Below are 17,150 nucleotides of genomic sequence, written 5' to 3' on the forward strand. Positions count from 1 at the left end.
AGAAACACCTGATATGTGAACATTTATTTTATACGGGGTGTACTTTAGTTAATTAAAAATTCTCTCAGATTATAAGCTGTACCTTTTTTTATGGAAGGAATCTCTAACATATTTTATTTATATTTATTGTTGTTCTCTTTTTGAAGATTTCATTTCAACGCGGGGGAAGGTGTTAAGAATTGGAACGAATGTGCGAGCACAGATATAAAATAAGAAACGTTAGAAACGTAAAAAAACAGTTGAGTTTTGTTTTTTGTCTTGTCAATATTATTATTATTATAAAAGTCACTCCTTGTAAGACGTTAATTAAAAATTAAAAATCTTTATTTTAAAACGAAGAAAGAAAATTTAATTCCTCATTACAGTCTATTAAAACACAACCTATATGTTTTCATAAACATCTATATTTTTTCCAGTTTACTACTTTTCTAAAGGAATTTGTGGCCGTTTTTTCTTCCCGTGGAAAAATCATTTCTTGGCTGAGATTACTTAAAATATTATTATTAAATATTGATGGGAACTTTAGGCTGTTTTCGGCATTGTTTTACCGCTCTTATAAGTCTCTTTCCGCTTATAACAGGGCGGGTTCGTCCACTCATCAATAGTACAACTAGCATGAATCCTATAATGAATCTGTTTAGATGTGAAATGATTCAATATTCGTTTTAATTCTAAGCTACTTCCAATATTTCTACAATAATACTAAATTAATTCTAATAATATGGATTAATTCTAAATTAATTCTAATAATACCGATTAATTTCTAAATAATTCCAAAATTCTAAAAATAATTCCCATAATACCACTGATTTGTACACCTAATTCTAAGGTGGTTTCCCCCTCGCCTATTACCATTTAGGAGTGATCTTGACAATAAATTATCTTGTAATCTTTCAGCTATCAAATACGTAATCAAGTATTAAGTTTTACTGCTAAAGCAAGTAAGCCCTTGGATTTATTTTAAGAAATACTTCACCCTTTCGATCTGAAGCTGCATTAAATCTACTTTACACCACATTATAAGATCGAAATTAAAATATGCCTCTGTAGTGTCCTAAGTATATGACATAATATACTCGTAGGTATTGACAATCTAGAAAGGGTTCAACACCTAGATCTCTAAAAAACAAGGAAGAATTGCTTGAGTATTTTTATTTATATTGTTAAATAAGCAAACTGATTGCAATGATATATTAATACGGTCAATTTACATGTTCCCATAGCAGTCTTTCGGGAGACAAACATCTTTTAGTTGTTGTAGAACAACTAACGTGAAAAGTTATCATCCTCTACGTATATGTTATGTGTAACATCTTTATGTTCACATGTTAATTTGAAATGGCTGTGCAACACTAACATTTTTTTAACTGTTTTATGTGTGCTACTTTATTGATTACTTAGCTTTAAATTTATGTTCATTATCGTATTTTTAATTTTTATCTGTAGATATCATTTTCTAATTATTTTTGTATATTCTTATATTTTTATATGTAATTTTTTTGTATTTCTTTCGTTTATACAGGGTGAGTAATTAATAATGGTACACAGCTTAATGGCAGATTGTTAACATTTTCGTTCTACAGGGTGTTAAAGTTTATTTTTTTATCTATATTTTAAGTATGTAGGGACCGATTGTTTTGGAAATTTGTAGTTTTACGTTTTTTGATGAGGCAAATACGAATATGCAAATAGTGTTGAGGTCACGTCTAGGGTGCGCTAGTTGTACTGTCCTGTCAATGTAAAAATATGTCTAACTTTTTATATTATACAATTTTGAATTTTTTATTTAACTAGAAATTGTTGAACTACGTTCAATTTTAAATAAAAAAGATATACTTGTTACAAATCGATAAACTCAACTGTTTTCGAGATACAGACATTTTAAGTTTTTGAGATTCGATGGAAATTAAATTAGAAAATTTATTTTTCCAAAGTAGTAAGCATGGACATAATAAATTGACAGCTGTCACTACAATACCATATTGTTTCGTACTCAATTTGATTAAGTAGTTTTTTCCTTGTTTTTTTTTACAGAAGAGAATATATTAATAAAAGCCTAAGAAAGTGCATTGAAGTTGCTGGTAATTAATAATTTGTTAAGATATGCATAATAAAATCTTTAATTGCTGTATGTCTTAATTCTTAATTCAGGCTTGGTATCTTAAGACCTGCTAATTTTCTAATTTAATTCCCGCCGAATCTCAAAAACTTAAAACGTCTGTATTTCGAAAACGGTTTAGTTTATCGATTCGTAACTAGTACACCTTTTTTATTTAGAATTGAACGTAGTTCAATAATTTGTAGTTAAAAAATGTAAAATTGTAAAATACAAAAAGTTAGACAGATTTTTACATTGATAGAACAGTATATCTAGCGCCCTCTAGACGTGACCCCAACACTGTTTGCATATTCGTATTTGCCTCTTCAAAAAACGTAAAACTACAAATTTTCAAAACAATCGATCCATACATACTTAAAATATAGATAAAAAAGGAAAATATTTTTTCAACTTTAACACCCTGTAGAACGAAAAGAAGCAATAATTGATTAAGGTATGTTTAGATCAATCACTATATTTTGACGTTAACAATATGCCATTAAGCTGTGTACCATTATTAATTACTCACCCTGTATATTCCCGTTCTGCAATTAAGTTTTGACCCGTTGAATAACGTAAAATAAGATAAAATAGTGCCACAAGGAACAAATGCATAACTATAGGCAGTTATGCAACATTGCGTCTAATAACATAAATAAATAACAAATAAACTTTTAATTTCAAGGTAATTGGTCAAATATCGTGTAGAAATAAACTGTTATTTCATAGCCTCATACTCAAGTGAAACAAAACTAAATCTGGTTCAGATACTAAAAACAAATCCTTTTTTCAGTATATAGACAAGAAATGGCTCAATAAATATTTATTCTTCTCATAAATGTGTATCTCTGACCCTTCTCAGCACAATAATACCCACACAACCCTTATAAATATAACTCACTCATGTTTTAAAATCGAACATGTATTTCATATTCCCTTTTTGTCCGTCCTGAATGAAAATGTAGATTATGAATTTGAAATTAAGAGACATTGTCATGAGATCGTGCAGGGTTTTTGGAGGCACCAATATTAATGATAAGTTTACAATGAATAATGACAAACCGTTACGTTTATGCTCGAGATAATGCGATCGCTGATTGGTCATTGTGGAGTTTGTTGACTGTCCTCCAGTGCTACACAATTTGAGATGGCTGGTCCCACTGCACATCTACCTGCCATAACCTCAATCCACCATCATCAACAGTTGGGGGTTCCAGTGACATTACGTACCTTAGCCACTGCCAGCTGCACTAGGAGTGACGAGCAACTGAACATTCCCTAGGTCAGTTTCGGCCAGGAAATTTCCCATGTAACCAGATCACATCTTCGTCATTTGTAAATGGTGTTTTTATTAATTTTTTTGTAACTCTTGTTGTTTTAGTCCTCAATTCACTGATTTTTTTTATTTCCTTAACCTATTTAATATTGTAAAAATATTGTAATTATTGTAAACGTAATTTTAAATTAACTTTTTAATATATGTATTAAGTATTAGTTATTTTTATTACACATTCCAAATCTCTTTAGAGCACTTAAATATCGATTAGTATTAAATCGCCTGGCGCCTAATCAGTTACAGATAAAAAAAAATAAAGCCATTCCTACTGGAAAAATGAAGATGAGCTAATTTTGAACTTCCACCGGACTGCCAAATTGTTCTCTAGGTGGAACTTTGGAGTTTAATTTTTTATAAATTTCAAATTTTTCTTATAAAATAAAGTATTTCATTTTGCATTTTGCAAGAAAATATTAAAGTTTCGAGAATAATCCATCAATGTGAAGCCGTTATTAGGACTATTGATTGATATTGTTTATTCTTTTTGTCATTGATTTTATTATTTTAATGCGAAGTACATATGTAATATTTATCCAAGAATTACTTCGTAAATGGTTTAGATGTTTAAAAACAATTTCAAATGGTGACATTGACAATTGTGTGAAATATACTTGCCTATAAATAAAATACAGGCGTTGACAATGTCACTGTCAGTTATTGTTACGTGTCTCAGTTTCATTCCCGTCATTTTCCCCGCTCACGCGGTAGTGAAAGCGGCGGAAGTCAACGCATCGACGGCTGTCTTCAACATGGACAGCAACATGAGAAGGGTGACGTTCCTTCCGGTCTTGATGAACGACGAAGGCGTGGACGACAGCCTCGACGACGTGCTCTACTTCGACGAGTCGGACGCCATCAGAAGGGGTAAAAAGAACACCAAGATGTGGGATCACTGGGGCAAGTGGTCGCAGTGCAGCGTCACGTGCGGGGTGGGCAAGATGGTCAGGTGGAGGCACTGCGTGTCGGACGGATGCGCCCCCGGAGAGAAGGAAGCTCAGATAAAGACCTGTACTCTGTCTCCGTGTCAATAAATTCAAAGTTTTAGCCTGTGTCTATGTGAACCCTTTTTAAGTTAATCAGTAGATAATAAATCGAAGGGATAGGAGATGTGAAGGCAGTTGCACAATTAACCGGAAACAAGAAGTAGAACATTTTTCTCGTCAACTTTTATTAACAAAATTTTTCGATACCTGTTCACGTTTAAAATATATAAATTGAATGTATAGTGAAAAACACTGGTTGTATCAAGTATGTTACTGCTTTTATCAGTGTTGCCGTAGAAAACAAGATACTTCCAGTGCTTGTATTCATTACTATTTTTTTTTAATTATGTTTGTGCAAATTCACTACATTACCTATTTAAAAAGTCAATGCTAAATAAAAAAGTAGTATATAATTCTGATTTTTAGGAAAGTTTGGAGAAATATAAAATACACTAGCTTGTAAATCAGTCCGTCATTGTTTTACAACCCATTGCTCGACCCCAACTATAAATAGGGAGAACTTTGGAGCTACCTGGCAAGTTGATTAATTCCGGTTAATTATTGTGCAGCAGCCTTAAGATACCACATAGACCCATAGAAATCATTAAGTTCTTTTGATGAGGACAATGATTTTATATGTTTCGTTATTTTATAAATTCTATACGGTAGAGGTCTTTCTATTTGAATATTCCTACACATATAGGAACAGTAGACAGACGAAGAGAAAGAGAAAAGCTCTTTTAATGGTCTGATTCTGTTTAACTTTACAAAGCACCATTCCAACAGCTGAAAACGAAAATTGGAGTAGTTTTTAAAAAAGGTGTGTATGTAATTTGTATAAAAATTGACCAACTAATTAGTACAGCGTGTTTCTTTTGCTACAGTCAAATTGATAAGTTCTTGAATATCTCTTCCCATCTTACCAATCTAATTTTTATAATTACTAGTATATTAATTTGGAATTACAAATGATCCTAAAATGCATCTATATTTTTTAATATGTTAAAATTTTTATTTGATATCTAAAAATTTGAAAAAATTATTTAGTGTGTCCAAGATAAAGATGGGGTATCATTAGGACCTAGGAAACGGTAAGAGATACGGGGTGGCTCAAATTAGAAAAAAGTTGATTCTTATACCTAATAATATGCCGTTTAGAAAGTTTAAAAATTCCGGGTATTTACGGAGATACCCGGAAAAACCCGAAATTTTGCAAAATCGTTTTATTTTTTTCTGGTTGTATTTGAAAACAAATTTTAAAATAAATTGCATATTTACATTGCCACTTTTTTCGCTCTATCCAATGGCGTCAACAATTTTACAATTCGACGTTTTTTTTCTAAATACGTCGCTGCTATTTTTATTACAAAATCTAGTCATTTTTAATTTTGAAATAGATGATATTAGTATTGTAATCGCTTAAAAAGATCTTAAGCTTGTTTTAGCTAGGTATCATTTAAAATTTTTCCTGAGTACGGCTCTGAACGCTTTCGAAATATCTCTTGGAGGAAGTCATAAGAGTATAAAAGTCAATACAGCACAAAATATCAAACAATTTTTTTTTAATCAATAATTTAAGAATTTATACCTAATAAAAAATAATACGAATTTATGAAATGTTTTATTATTTCTAATTAGTATTGCTAATAGTAGTAAAAAAAATGGTTGGATATTTTGTGCAGTATTGACGTTTGTTTATACTGTTATGACTTCCTCCAATAGATATTTTGAAAGCGTTCAGAGCCGTACTCAGGAAAAATTTTAAATGACAGCTAAAACAAGCTAAAATCCTTTTTAAGCGATTACAATAGAAAATCATCTAATTCACAATTAAAAATGACTAGATCTTGTCATAAAAACAGCAGCGACGTATTTAAAAAAATTAACCTGATGGCCCTTCGAAGACGAAACGTCGGATTGCAAAAATACTTGTATACTTATTTTTGTAATATTTTTCTATAAATATGTCAGGAATTAGTTCTGCAAATAGATATTAACTCCTTTTTTAAATATTGTTGCCATTTTTTAGTCACATAAAGAAATAAAGAAAATAAATAGTCTTGAAAAAATATTTAAGTATTTAAGAAATAATTACTCGTAACTACTTGACATGACTTCAATTCGACTATTGTTATTTTACTTGAACTTAATTTTACTTCAAGTCAAGTAGCTTGAAAATCAAGTCAAGCCGTGAATCCTTTGCATTTCTCTCACAGATCTGAAAGAAAATACATGAAACATTCACAGCAACAATTATTTTTTGCTGAAGTAAATCATGTACTCATATAACACCAACGAAAATACAGATAAAATTCGGTAAAAATATAAAGAAACAAGTTTTTCCGTTTCCTTTATATACAACTTCATACATTGATAAGGGTTATAGGTCTGACTACACCTAAAAATTCTAGTTTTAGTTTTCTTATTAATTGTGAGACGTATTGGTATAATTACAGGTTTCTTTATTTCATTAACAATGTCATAAGCACATATTATTATTGTACGTATATTTATAACCAAAGCTAAAACAGACTTTGCTTTATTTATAGATTTATAGATTAAAAATGTATGCAGAGGAAAACTAAATTTTTCATCGTCGCCATCCTCTCCCAAACGAAAATTCACCTTGCACATTCCACCTTATCAAAAAATGGACCTGTTACTCAAATTTTTATTTCTATAAGGCAATTTATCTCTTCCATATTTTCTGCAGCGGTAAGTAAAAAAAACTGGCACCGTCTCCGGGACGATAAATCGCCGTCTCTCAATAAGAACGCACCGGTTGAATAGACCCGGTTTGTACGTTGTTTTTCAGTTGAGGAGAACCTGCTGCTATCGACATCTTTTACATTTTTAATGAAACCGGACAATCTACAACTGGTTGTGCCGGATGAGCCAACTAGTATGCGAATCAAAACATATCAAAAGTAGACTGGAAACTGCAATCCTCTGTTTTATATGTAAGATGTTTGCACAAATTATGGAAATATTAACTTTGAGTTGCAGCTACAAGTACAATATTTATTCCGTCGTTAATGACAATTCAAAAACAAAATTCCTTTTCGCTTCGATTGTAAGAGAAGGATGAAAAAAAATTTGAATCGACTTCATTTCTAATAAGTAGATTTAATTGTTCTTTTGTTTTATGAAGTCGAACACATTTCGGCAAGAAACGCATAATTTTTATCTTGTTTATTTATGTATTTTTTTCCAAGGAAACACAGACAGAGCGATTCACAACTTGTCCAAAAAAATTTGGGAATAGATGCGTCATGAAAAATGGAGTCAATATCGTAAAAAAACATTGTTAAATTCTTATAGTTTCCGAGAAAAAATTTATTGAGGTTGTAGTATGTATTTTCAATCCTTACATCGCTTGGCTACTGTAGTCTCTAGAGTCATCGCTTTGTGTGCTGTGCGCAATATGCTCACTCTCCCAGACGGTTCCGAATATTGAAATCCGATTTTAGTATTAACGTTTTCTCGATAATGTTTACATTAGTTTTTTAAGTGCAAAAATGGCTTATGTATAACCAACTCAGAGTTGATGGATATCGGTTTCATTTATGGTGAAGCAAGGCGACATTTGGGTTATGGTGAAGCATTTGTGTTATGGTGAAGCAAGGCAACATTTGTGTTAGTTCGTAAAAACTGGGTAAGAATGGCCCAAATGTGTTTACACGTAGGTGGAGAAAATTTTGTACAGTTGTTGTAACAGTAGGTATGTCAACTTATTTTATTAATTAAAACCACAAATTAATTTTATTAATTAATAGTAACAATAGCTGCATCAGCAGTTGAATTTGCTGATATAAAATAGGTGTAAAAAAATTCTATTTATTTATATACGTATTTATATTTACATCATATTGTATTTGTAAGAGTCAGAGTTCATTAAAACAATTTTTTTGGATAAGTTCTGAACCGCCCTTTATACATTCTTTAACTGGTTTAAGATTTGCAGGATTATTTTTTATGACTTTTTAAACTACGGTTATTTCTAAAATTTCAGTAGTTATTATATCTTTCCAAGAACAATAGTAACCGACACAATTTGTTGACAATACTTTCGAGGTACCTATATGGCTTCTAAAACTAGTAAGAAAACAAAATTACATGTTAAAAAAATGTTTTTACGTTGTAAATATTGTATACTGCAAAGTATTTTGATATTATGCGTATCTTAGTAAGTATATAACATAAAAAAATAAGCGGTGGTTATAAGACTTAGGTATGTCACTGTGAAACACGTAAGTTGTTTTACGCATCGTTATCAACAGTTCCACAATCTGGGTGGGATAGGTTAAACATCTGCACCATCAGGTATGTTTCTACTCTTACTTTAGCGAAACTTGTTCCCTGCGATGAGACTGTTTTTATGTGAAGCGAACGACCGTTAGACGTCTAGTGATGTAATATTTGCATAATTAAAATAAACTACTTCTAACCTGGCCTGACTTGATCATTTCCACTCGGGGTTGTATTTATTCCAAAAGCAACGAAATGCTTCATTATCTAATATGGTAAATCAAACATAAATTAGGTCTCCTAGTTTCCCCCAGTTTTTTATAGATACGTGTATGAAATTAAAATCGTAAGAGAAATTAATAATCTTCCTATTACAGATAAGTCAAGTATCATACCGACTCAAAAAGAGAGAAGAATCAAATTACAAACACATAAATTCCAAATGATTCTTCAAGTTTTCGGGGTCGCTGATGACGAACCTGAAGTCAGAATCACAAAATTCAAAATGCTGTATCCAATGTGGCGAATGGAATAAAAAAAAAACGATTTTAGAAATAAATAAATTGTATAATAGTACGCAAACTTTCAGGAAGAAAATGTGGATATTTTTATTTAATGCAATATTTTTGATAAAATAATTAATGAAGGTTTCAAATTACAACCAATAAAATACTTATTACTCCAATCGAATTAGAGTTTGAACGTGAAAAAATTATTAGTAGACATTTTATTGCACTTGCACTGACGGCGAAGGTTGTGTAGTAGAATGATAATATCAATAAGTAACTCGAAAAAAGAAATGACGCTAAGTTGGCAATTGCAAATAAGCGGCAAATTTATGTTTTTTTTTTCTCTTTTTTTACTGCCCACGAAAATCTAGACGACCTATCGGAAAATTAGTTATTTTATGTTGTAGACAATTAAATTACCTACAATTTAAGGTTTCACTAATTTGTTAACATTAAAATAAAGGTCGAACGCGGAAATATCAGTTTTCGGAAATTGCGCATTATTATTCCCAAAAAGCGATAGATGTTGATGAAATCTATGGAAAATACGGTCAATCAAATGACCAACATCTGTGCCAAACGCCGATTCTATTGACCGTGAAATTGTTGCTCCAGCATTGTTAATTAATTTTATTCGTTTTTTTTTGCAACAAACTGTTTTAGTAATTAAACGTCAATTTTAGAAGTTAATATCGTAGATATAGGTTCTAATTGATCCAAAGAAATGTATCGAAAAAGAAAAATTTCAAAAAGTTGAAATTAACTAGCCCTTTACAGCTAACAAAGAGGGACGTGCAAAACAGCATTATAAACAAATTATCCAAGGGCAAGCAAAAGCCGCTCGGGAATTCGCTCTTTTTACATTAAATAGTTTATTTTTTACATTATAAAAAATATAGTTATCTTGGGAACAAAGAGGCGTACGTGATTTCTCTTTTTTAATTACCGTAAAAATAAGTTATATTTAAAGCAAAAAGAGCGAATACCCGAGCGGCTATTGCCTGACTTTGGGGCAATTTGTTTATATCGCTGTTTTGTACGTCCTAGTTTGTTAGTTGTAAAAGGCAACTTAATTTCAACTTTTTGAAATTTTTCTGTATCAATACTTTTCTTTGGATCAATTAGAACCTATATCTACGATCTTCGTTGATAAAATCAACATTCATCGCTTTCTCCAATAATTCGCAATTTTAGAAAACTGATGAGTGAAAAATTATTCTAGATACCTTAAATTGTAAGTATGTAATTCAATTGTCTACAACATAAAATAACTATTATTCCGATACGCTGTCTAGATTTTCGTGGGCAGTAAAAAAAAATGAAAAAATATGCAAATCTGCCACTTAACTTGCAATTTGCCAATTTAGCCTCACTTCCTTCGAGTTAATTTTTTGATATTATCATTCTACGTATCCTTCCTTGCCATGAGGTGCTATAAAATGTCTACTAATAGCCCAGTCGGGTTGTCATTTAACCGCGAAAAAATTAGGGACCACAATTTTATTGTTCTAACCTTTAGGGGGGGGGCAATAGTAATGTAAATTCAGAATCGCGACTGAATTCCACCCCTGCATCAGCCGCCATCTTGAATTTAAGAAAAAATCGTTTTTGGTCAATATCTCGGCCATTTTCAACTTTACAACAAAAATGGTAAGGACTTAAGTTGTTGCAAATGCGATTTCCTACAACTTCTTTCCTACAAATTTTATCGTGCGATCGATATTTTTCAAGTTAAGGGGGAAAATAGTGACAAAGTATAATTATTGAATTATCTCGTTTGTTATTGACTTTACGACATAAATCTACATAAACAAAGTTGGAAAGAATTATATTTTCTACAATTATTATGATTTCTTTGATTTTTTCGCTACTATCAACATTTAAGGTCCTACGCTTGCAGTAAAGGCGCAGAGCAATATGAAAATCGTTTTAGCAAACTCTTTTCCACACCACCACCGGGGTAGAGTCTCAGGCGCGTATTTTTTTTTTTCACGTGGTATCCCTAATAGGCCTAATCTACGTGTCATTGCTTGCAAGATAGTTGCGACTTCTGCCGTCTTCCTCTTTATAAAAGTTTCTTGCAAGCGTTAAAGGTGTAAGCCATGTTTTTTAAAATTTATTTTTTCTTATAAAGTTTAGACCATTCTTGTTCATGGCCAGCTGCCGGTGACGTCAGGCCTATGGAATGTTGATCCCTTGAGTTTAGTTAGGCTTTCCATAGGCGTAGGACTTTAAATGTTAGTAGTAGCGAAAAAACGAAAGGGATCAAAATTGTAGAAAATATAATTCTTTCCAACTTTGTTTATGCACATTTATGTCGTAAAGTCAATAACAAACGAGATAATTCAATAATTATACTTTGTCACTATTTTCCCCCTTAACTTGGAAATTATCGATCTCACGATAAAATTTGTAATTAAAGAAGTTGCAGGAAATCACATTTGCAAGAACATAAGTCCTTACCATTTTTGCTGTAAAGTTGAAAATGGCCGAGATATTGAGCAAAAACGATTTTTCCTTAAATTCAAGTTGGCGGCTGATGCAGGGGTGGAATTCAGTAGCGATTCTGAATTTACACTACTATTGACCCCCCCTAAAAATTAGAACAATAAAATTGTGGTCCCTAATTTTTTCCCGGTTAAGCCCTTTTTATGTCTAACCCGACTGGACTATAACAATTTTATCAACTTTTCGGGTGTAATATATTCCTCAGCTAAAGTTCTGATCTGTTCGTTGAGTCCAAATGTAGGTAGTGTAATAGTAACTGTCACCAAATTCATAATTAACAGTTGAAAATGATGAAGGTTGATTTTTTAATTATTTTAAGGAGAAAGGTTGCTATGGGCATCATATTGTAAACGACATGTTTTCAAGATGTAGGTTTATGTTATGGGGAACACACTATCGCGTACTTTGTCTAAAAACATTATACCCCTGCCGAGTATTTTTTCCGTAGAACGGTTGATCTGATCTCATTGTACCTAAACGTTTGAAAACTCTGTGTAAATTACCTATACCTTACATGTTGTATAATATAACAATAACAAATAAAATCCAAAACCCTCTCGCAAAAGATGCGCTATAAAACACTGCGGATGATCCTGCATATAAAATACAATATAAATCCACAAATCTCCTATTCATTTTCGTTGCGAATATCACCGGATCAGTCTTGTTTACTTGTTTGACAGATAAATCCCCTACACATCCCCTAATCAATAACTCGTATAATCATATCTGAACCCAAGCGCATCGACGACAAAAACCCGAGTCACGATCTGTAGCACTACGCTGTGACAGAATCAAAACACCATTCAAGAATATGGGAGTACGAGAGTACGCTCTTTATGTATACGCGTCGGGCTTATGAAAGAGGGCGAAGCTCTGCGCGGTCTTTACTAATATGGATATTACCCCAGTCGCCCCCCGGGGCTTCTCTTGTAATCCTATCATCAATAGGGCTTTGACGATACGATAAACGTAACTATCAGTCAAGCTCCCCTTCGACGCGGCGGTTTCTGGGTTGATGCGGAAAGATTTCACGACATCGTTTAATAGAGGGCCCGTGTGAGAGCGGGGAAACTGTTGAAGTTGTTTGCGGAAAATGTTAAATCGGAAGACAAAATTTAATATGAGGGGAGGAAGTACGAATTTAACTTTATTTTCTAGATACCAGATGCGCACGCTAGGCACAGGGTGTCCTATTTTTTCCGAGAGTTACCAAACTTTTTTTTCATACTGAGCCCGGTGTATATTAATACTTTTTTTAATTTATCGTTGAATTCTAGGTCTACCTTGATACAACAAATATTAGTCTGCGTTATCTGATGTTTTTCAAAAAATTGACATTTGTAGGTATCTTAGCTATCTCCGAAAATAAACTAGTAGTTTGGGGTGTTGGAAGTTCCAATTTTTGCATCACTGTTAAACTGATACAGAGTCTTAACAAATGATTAATAACCATGTGACCAGCAGTATTGTTTGAAACAGTAATTTTATGTCCTTCCTGTTGACAAAGTTAAAAATTATTAAAACAATAAGATCAAGATTACTTTAAAACACAACATTTTGTTTCACCGATTGATGATCAGCGCAATTTTTTACAATTTATTCAAGCAATCAGTGATCACATTATTCCGAACGTAGACGCAACGGTTTGTCAATATTCATTGTAAACGAATCATTACGGAAAAATAGCAACAGTTCTCCATTGTGGTAAGTAAGTAAGTAAGTAAGTAAGTATGTAAGTAAGTAAGTAAGTAAGTAAGTAAGTAAGTAAGTAAGTATGTAAGTAAGTAAGTAAGTAAAAGATATATAAATAGAAAAAAATTGAGATTAGAGAAGAATAACTTATAAAACCTAATTAAAATTGAAAGAATGTAAAATTTAAAAAAATAAGGGAAAAAATATAGAGTACAAACTTACAGCTAAACATTAAAAATACAAAGGTAATAAAAATTTACAGTAAATAAACAGACACATTTATGTATTTTTCATGTAGGTACAAGTTAAAACTTAATTTTGATTAAAGACGTGATACACTCTTATTGCCTCAGAGAACACAATGCAAAGCTACTGCTTTGCATTGTGTTCGAATAGTTTGAGAATAGCTACTACTGTTATTTTCGTCAGAACATACTATTCGAGATATCTAAAAACTCCTTAAATTGATTAAATATTTTTGCAGTTCTCATAGATTCGAGCACAATGCCAAACTGCTGTTATTTTCATCAGAAAATCTTTCGAAATTCCTAATAACTGCTTAATATCTACTTAATTTGAGCGATGAGGTTTGTTTGAAGTATTTGAACTATTTGAACACAATTCAGAACTGCATGCATTTTCATCAGAAGTTTTAAGGCACTGTAGAACTATTGAAATATATTCCAGAACAAGAAAAAATACAAAATTTCCCTTTATAAGTCACGGAACTACTGTTTATATTTATAAAAAGCAATTTGGAACTATTCATTAAAATTAAGTACTGTAAGAATTTTTCTAAAATACTAATATTGGGGAGCCAATTTCACAGACACAATGGCTACCATGAACAGCCTGCATTAAACTGAATACACATTTAACCAGTGCAAGTAGAAAAAATAAACTTATCCCAGCATAATATAGTCAGCGACGAAGAAACGAGACGTCTCGTGACTTGATTATATCCGGTATACCTACGAGTGGGACGTTCATTGTCATAACGCAAATTAATACTATAAATTCCGACTGTATTTTGCTCTGGCGCGGATTAAATTGGAATAAAATTGCCTTATGTAGATTAAATTAGAGTGCCCGTCGAAATTAGCCACTATCCAGTACCAGTAACTGATATACTTAAACGGTGTAAGAGTTTCTCGCTGCTGATATTCAAACGGTTTGAAATTTGGAAGCGTCCGTGAGATGGATCGAAAGCACGAAAAAAGCTCATTTATAACTATTTTAACAGAGAATATGTCTGCTACCATCTGCCCGAAGCATTAGGCATACATCCAAGAGTTCGAGCAGCTACTTTAAATTATTCATCCGACTCACAAGCAAAGTATTTTTCTGTCAGGCAGGTATCATTGATTTTCCCTCAATAATTCAGAATCCATCAATGTTTCAGGATCCTTCCAGAAACTAACTTGGTTCTGTTATATCGCACTTTCAGAAACTGCGTCTTGCTTCTCCACAGTCAGATTCTTCATCAGTTTATTATACAAATCTACACGAAAAAAATGCTTTGTAAAAAAATTTGCGCAATATCTTGTATAAAAATTACTTTTGTATACAGTGTAGGAAAGTACCGATGGTCTATCAGAAGTTACGTGAAAGCGATAAAGTAAGCCATAGAAATCCATGTGATAGACAAGGATGGCTATAATGAAGGCGTCTAATAGTCAACGCCCATTTCGCCCTTCCACAAATAAGATCCACTTCTTATTTGTGCTCCCGAAATGGTTCAAAGATACCACGTCAGAATGCACCTGGACACATCTAAAGGGAAATTTTCATGCAGAAAATGACGAATGATCTATATAAATCATGATTTAATATTCTACTGTTGTGTAAATTTTTAGAATTCTTCTCACTTCCTTAAATATACCGAATGTGGTTAAATTTACAGCATTTTTAGGTCACCAGCCCAAGGACAAGCGTATCGATCTTTAAATCCTGACGTGGTGACTTAAAACCACCGGAATGTAGATTAAATATGTATACTCTTAGAAAGGAAGCAAACAGCCAACTTTACGAATATGGAATTCTACAATAAAGCTATATCACAACATCTGTTTCAATTATGTACACTGGAAAAAGTGTTTTTATTGCAGTAAAATATTAATAATGTCCTGGAATTCTACAAGTCTTATCTACCTATGTGTTTTTGCTATAAAGTAGTATAGATTGTGAAAATGTTGACAAATACATATTTTACCACAAACTCGTGTTTAAAATTATTTACAAAATTTTCAAAAAATATCGGGATGAGCTATATACCTATGCAATAAGAATTCTGCCAATTTTACGTCTTTATTATATTAGTTAGCCTTAGTTATGTCACGAAAAACACTAAATACATCTGCATATTGCAGATATATTTAGTGTTGTTCTGGGTACCCATCCTAATTCAAATGACAATAAATGGATGTTTAAAAAAATAGATGTTAAAATTTCCTCTCTGTTGGCTGCAATATGTTAGTATAATATAAAGACACCCAACTGTAATCACCTTTAACAATATTTTTCAAATTCATTTGTTGACTACGCTTAAATACTGTTATGTTTAATTTCAAGATTGTATATTTCCTTCCTACATGTATGTGTGTTGCTTTCATAACGTTAATTGATTTAATCATTGTCTAAATAAAATTTATAATAATCGTAATATTAATTAATTAATAATCGCATTATTTTTTTAGAAGAATTCTTAGACAATATTTGTAACAGTAGTTCTTGAAAATGCAACAATATATAAAAATTTCATGAAATCCATGAAATTTTGAAATTTTTTGTAAGTATTTATTTAACACAATGACGTGTATCATACAACATAATAGAAAGTGGATATATTTAACAAATTTGTAGTAAAATTAAATACAACATTTTAAATACAATTTAACGGTAATGTGTGATTTAAATTGCAGTTAGTCGTATTTTCTATACAAATTATAGTAAACAGTGCCACCAATTTTTATCTATTTTTTTCCGCGGTAAGACAGATATATTGATTATTTTCCAAGATTTTAAATTTTCTCGTTCTTGTACTGCATCACTGTCAAGGTTCATTAAGCTTGACGACCTACAAAGTAATAATACATAGCCTTTTGCCCACACTACTCATTCACTTAAAACAAGGAATAGTTTACATTATTAACTAGATATTATCTAGTTATTTATTCGTAGTTTTTTCTCTAGAATTATCTCATATTGATGCAATCATTGTCAGCCAATTTCAGTACTCAGTTAATCAAAATAAAAGTCTAAAATGGCTCATCCTTCGAATATAATGAAAAATATGTAGATATATGTAATACAAAATGGTAATCGAACTCACTGTCATTGAAATTCTAAAGTTTCCTAAATAAATAAATCATTGATCCAAATTTCAGACATTATTTCAGAAAATGTGATACTGTTTTCTAATTTCAACACACTGTCAAAAAACGAACAAAATTACGACCTACGTTCATCTGGTGAGATATTTTGTTAAAAAATGAACACATCTATGCATTTGTAGCGGTACGCTACAATTACATTTAGTACCTGCCCCAATAAATATATTTTGCTTTCTGGGAATTTACGAGCCATATAAATTATACATTGAATTATCCGAGATTATCCCAAATAAATGTATTTAGCAAATGAGATTAGAATAAGTAGGCTGTAAACATAAATTAGTTGTTGTTTATTAGGGTACATAAGCACAAACCGAGTAGGTAATGATCCGGATAAGTGTTAATTAGGATAGGGTAATAAAAGTAGGTACCTGGGGACAA

The 17,150-nt window shown here is 31.7% G+C and overlaps 1 protein-coding gene across 1 annotated transcript in view; it reads right to left on the reverse strand.

Annotated features, from left to right (window-relative positions):
• The window catches only part of LOC108904589 (protein-tyrosine sulfotransferase), a 464,159-nt gene that overhangs the window by 283,070 nt on the left and 163,939 nt on the right, over window positions 1-17,150 (reverse strand). The window lies entirely within an intron of this gene.

This window comes from Anoplophora glabripennis, unplaced genomic scaffold (genome assembly GCF_000390285.2).
Source record: "Anoplophora glabripennis isolate ALB-LARVAE unplaced genomic scaffold, Agla_2.0 scaffold131, whole genome shotgun sequence".
NCBI classification, from domain to species: domain Eukaryota; kingdom Metazoa; phylum Arthropoda; class Insecta; order Coleoptera; family Cerambycidae; genus Anoplophora; species Anoplophora glabripennis.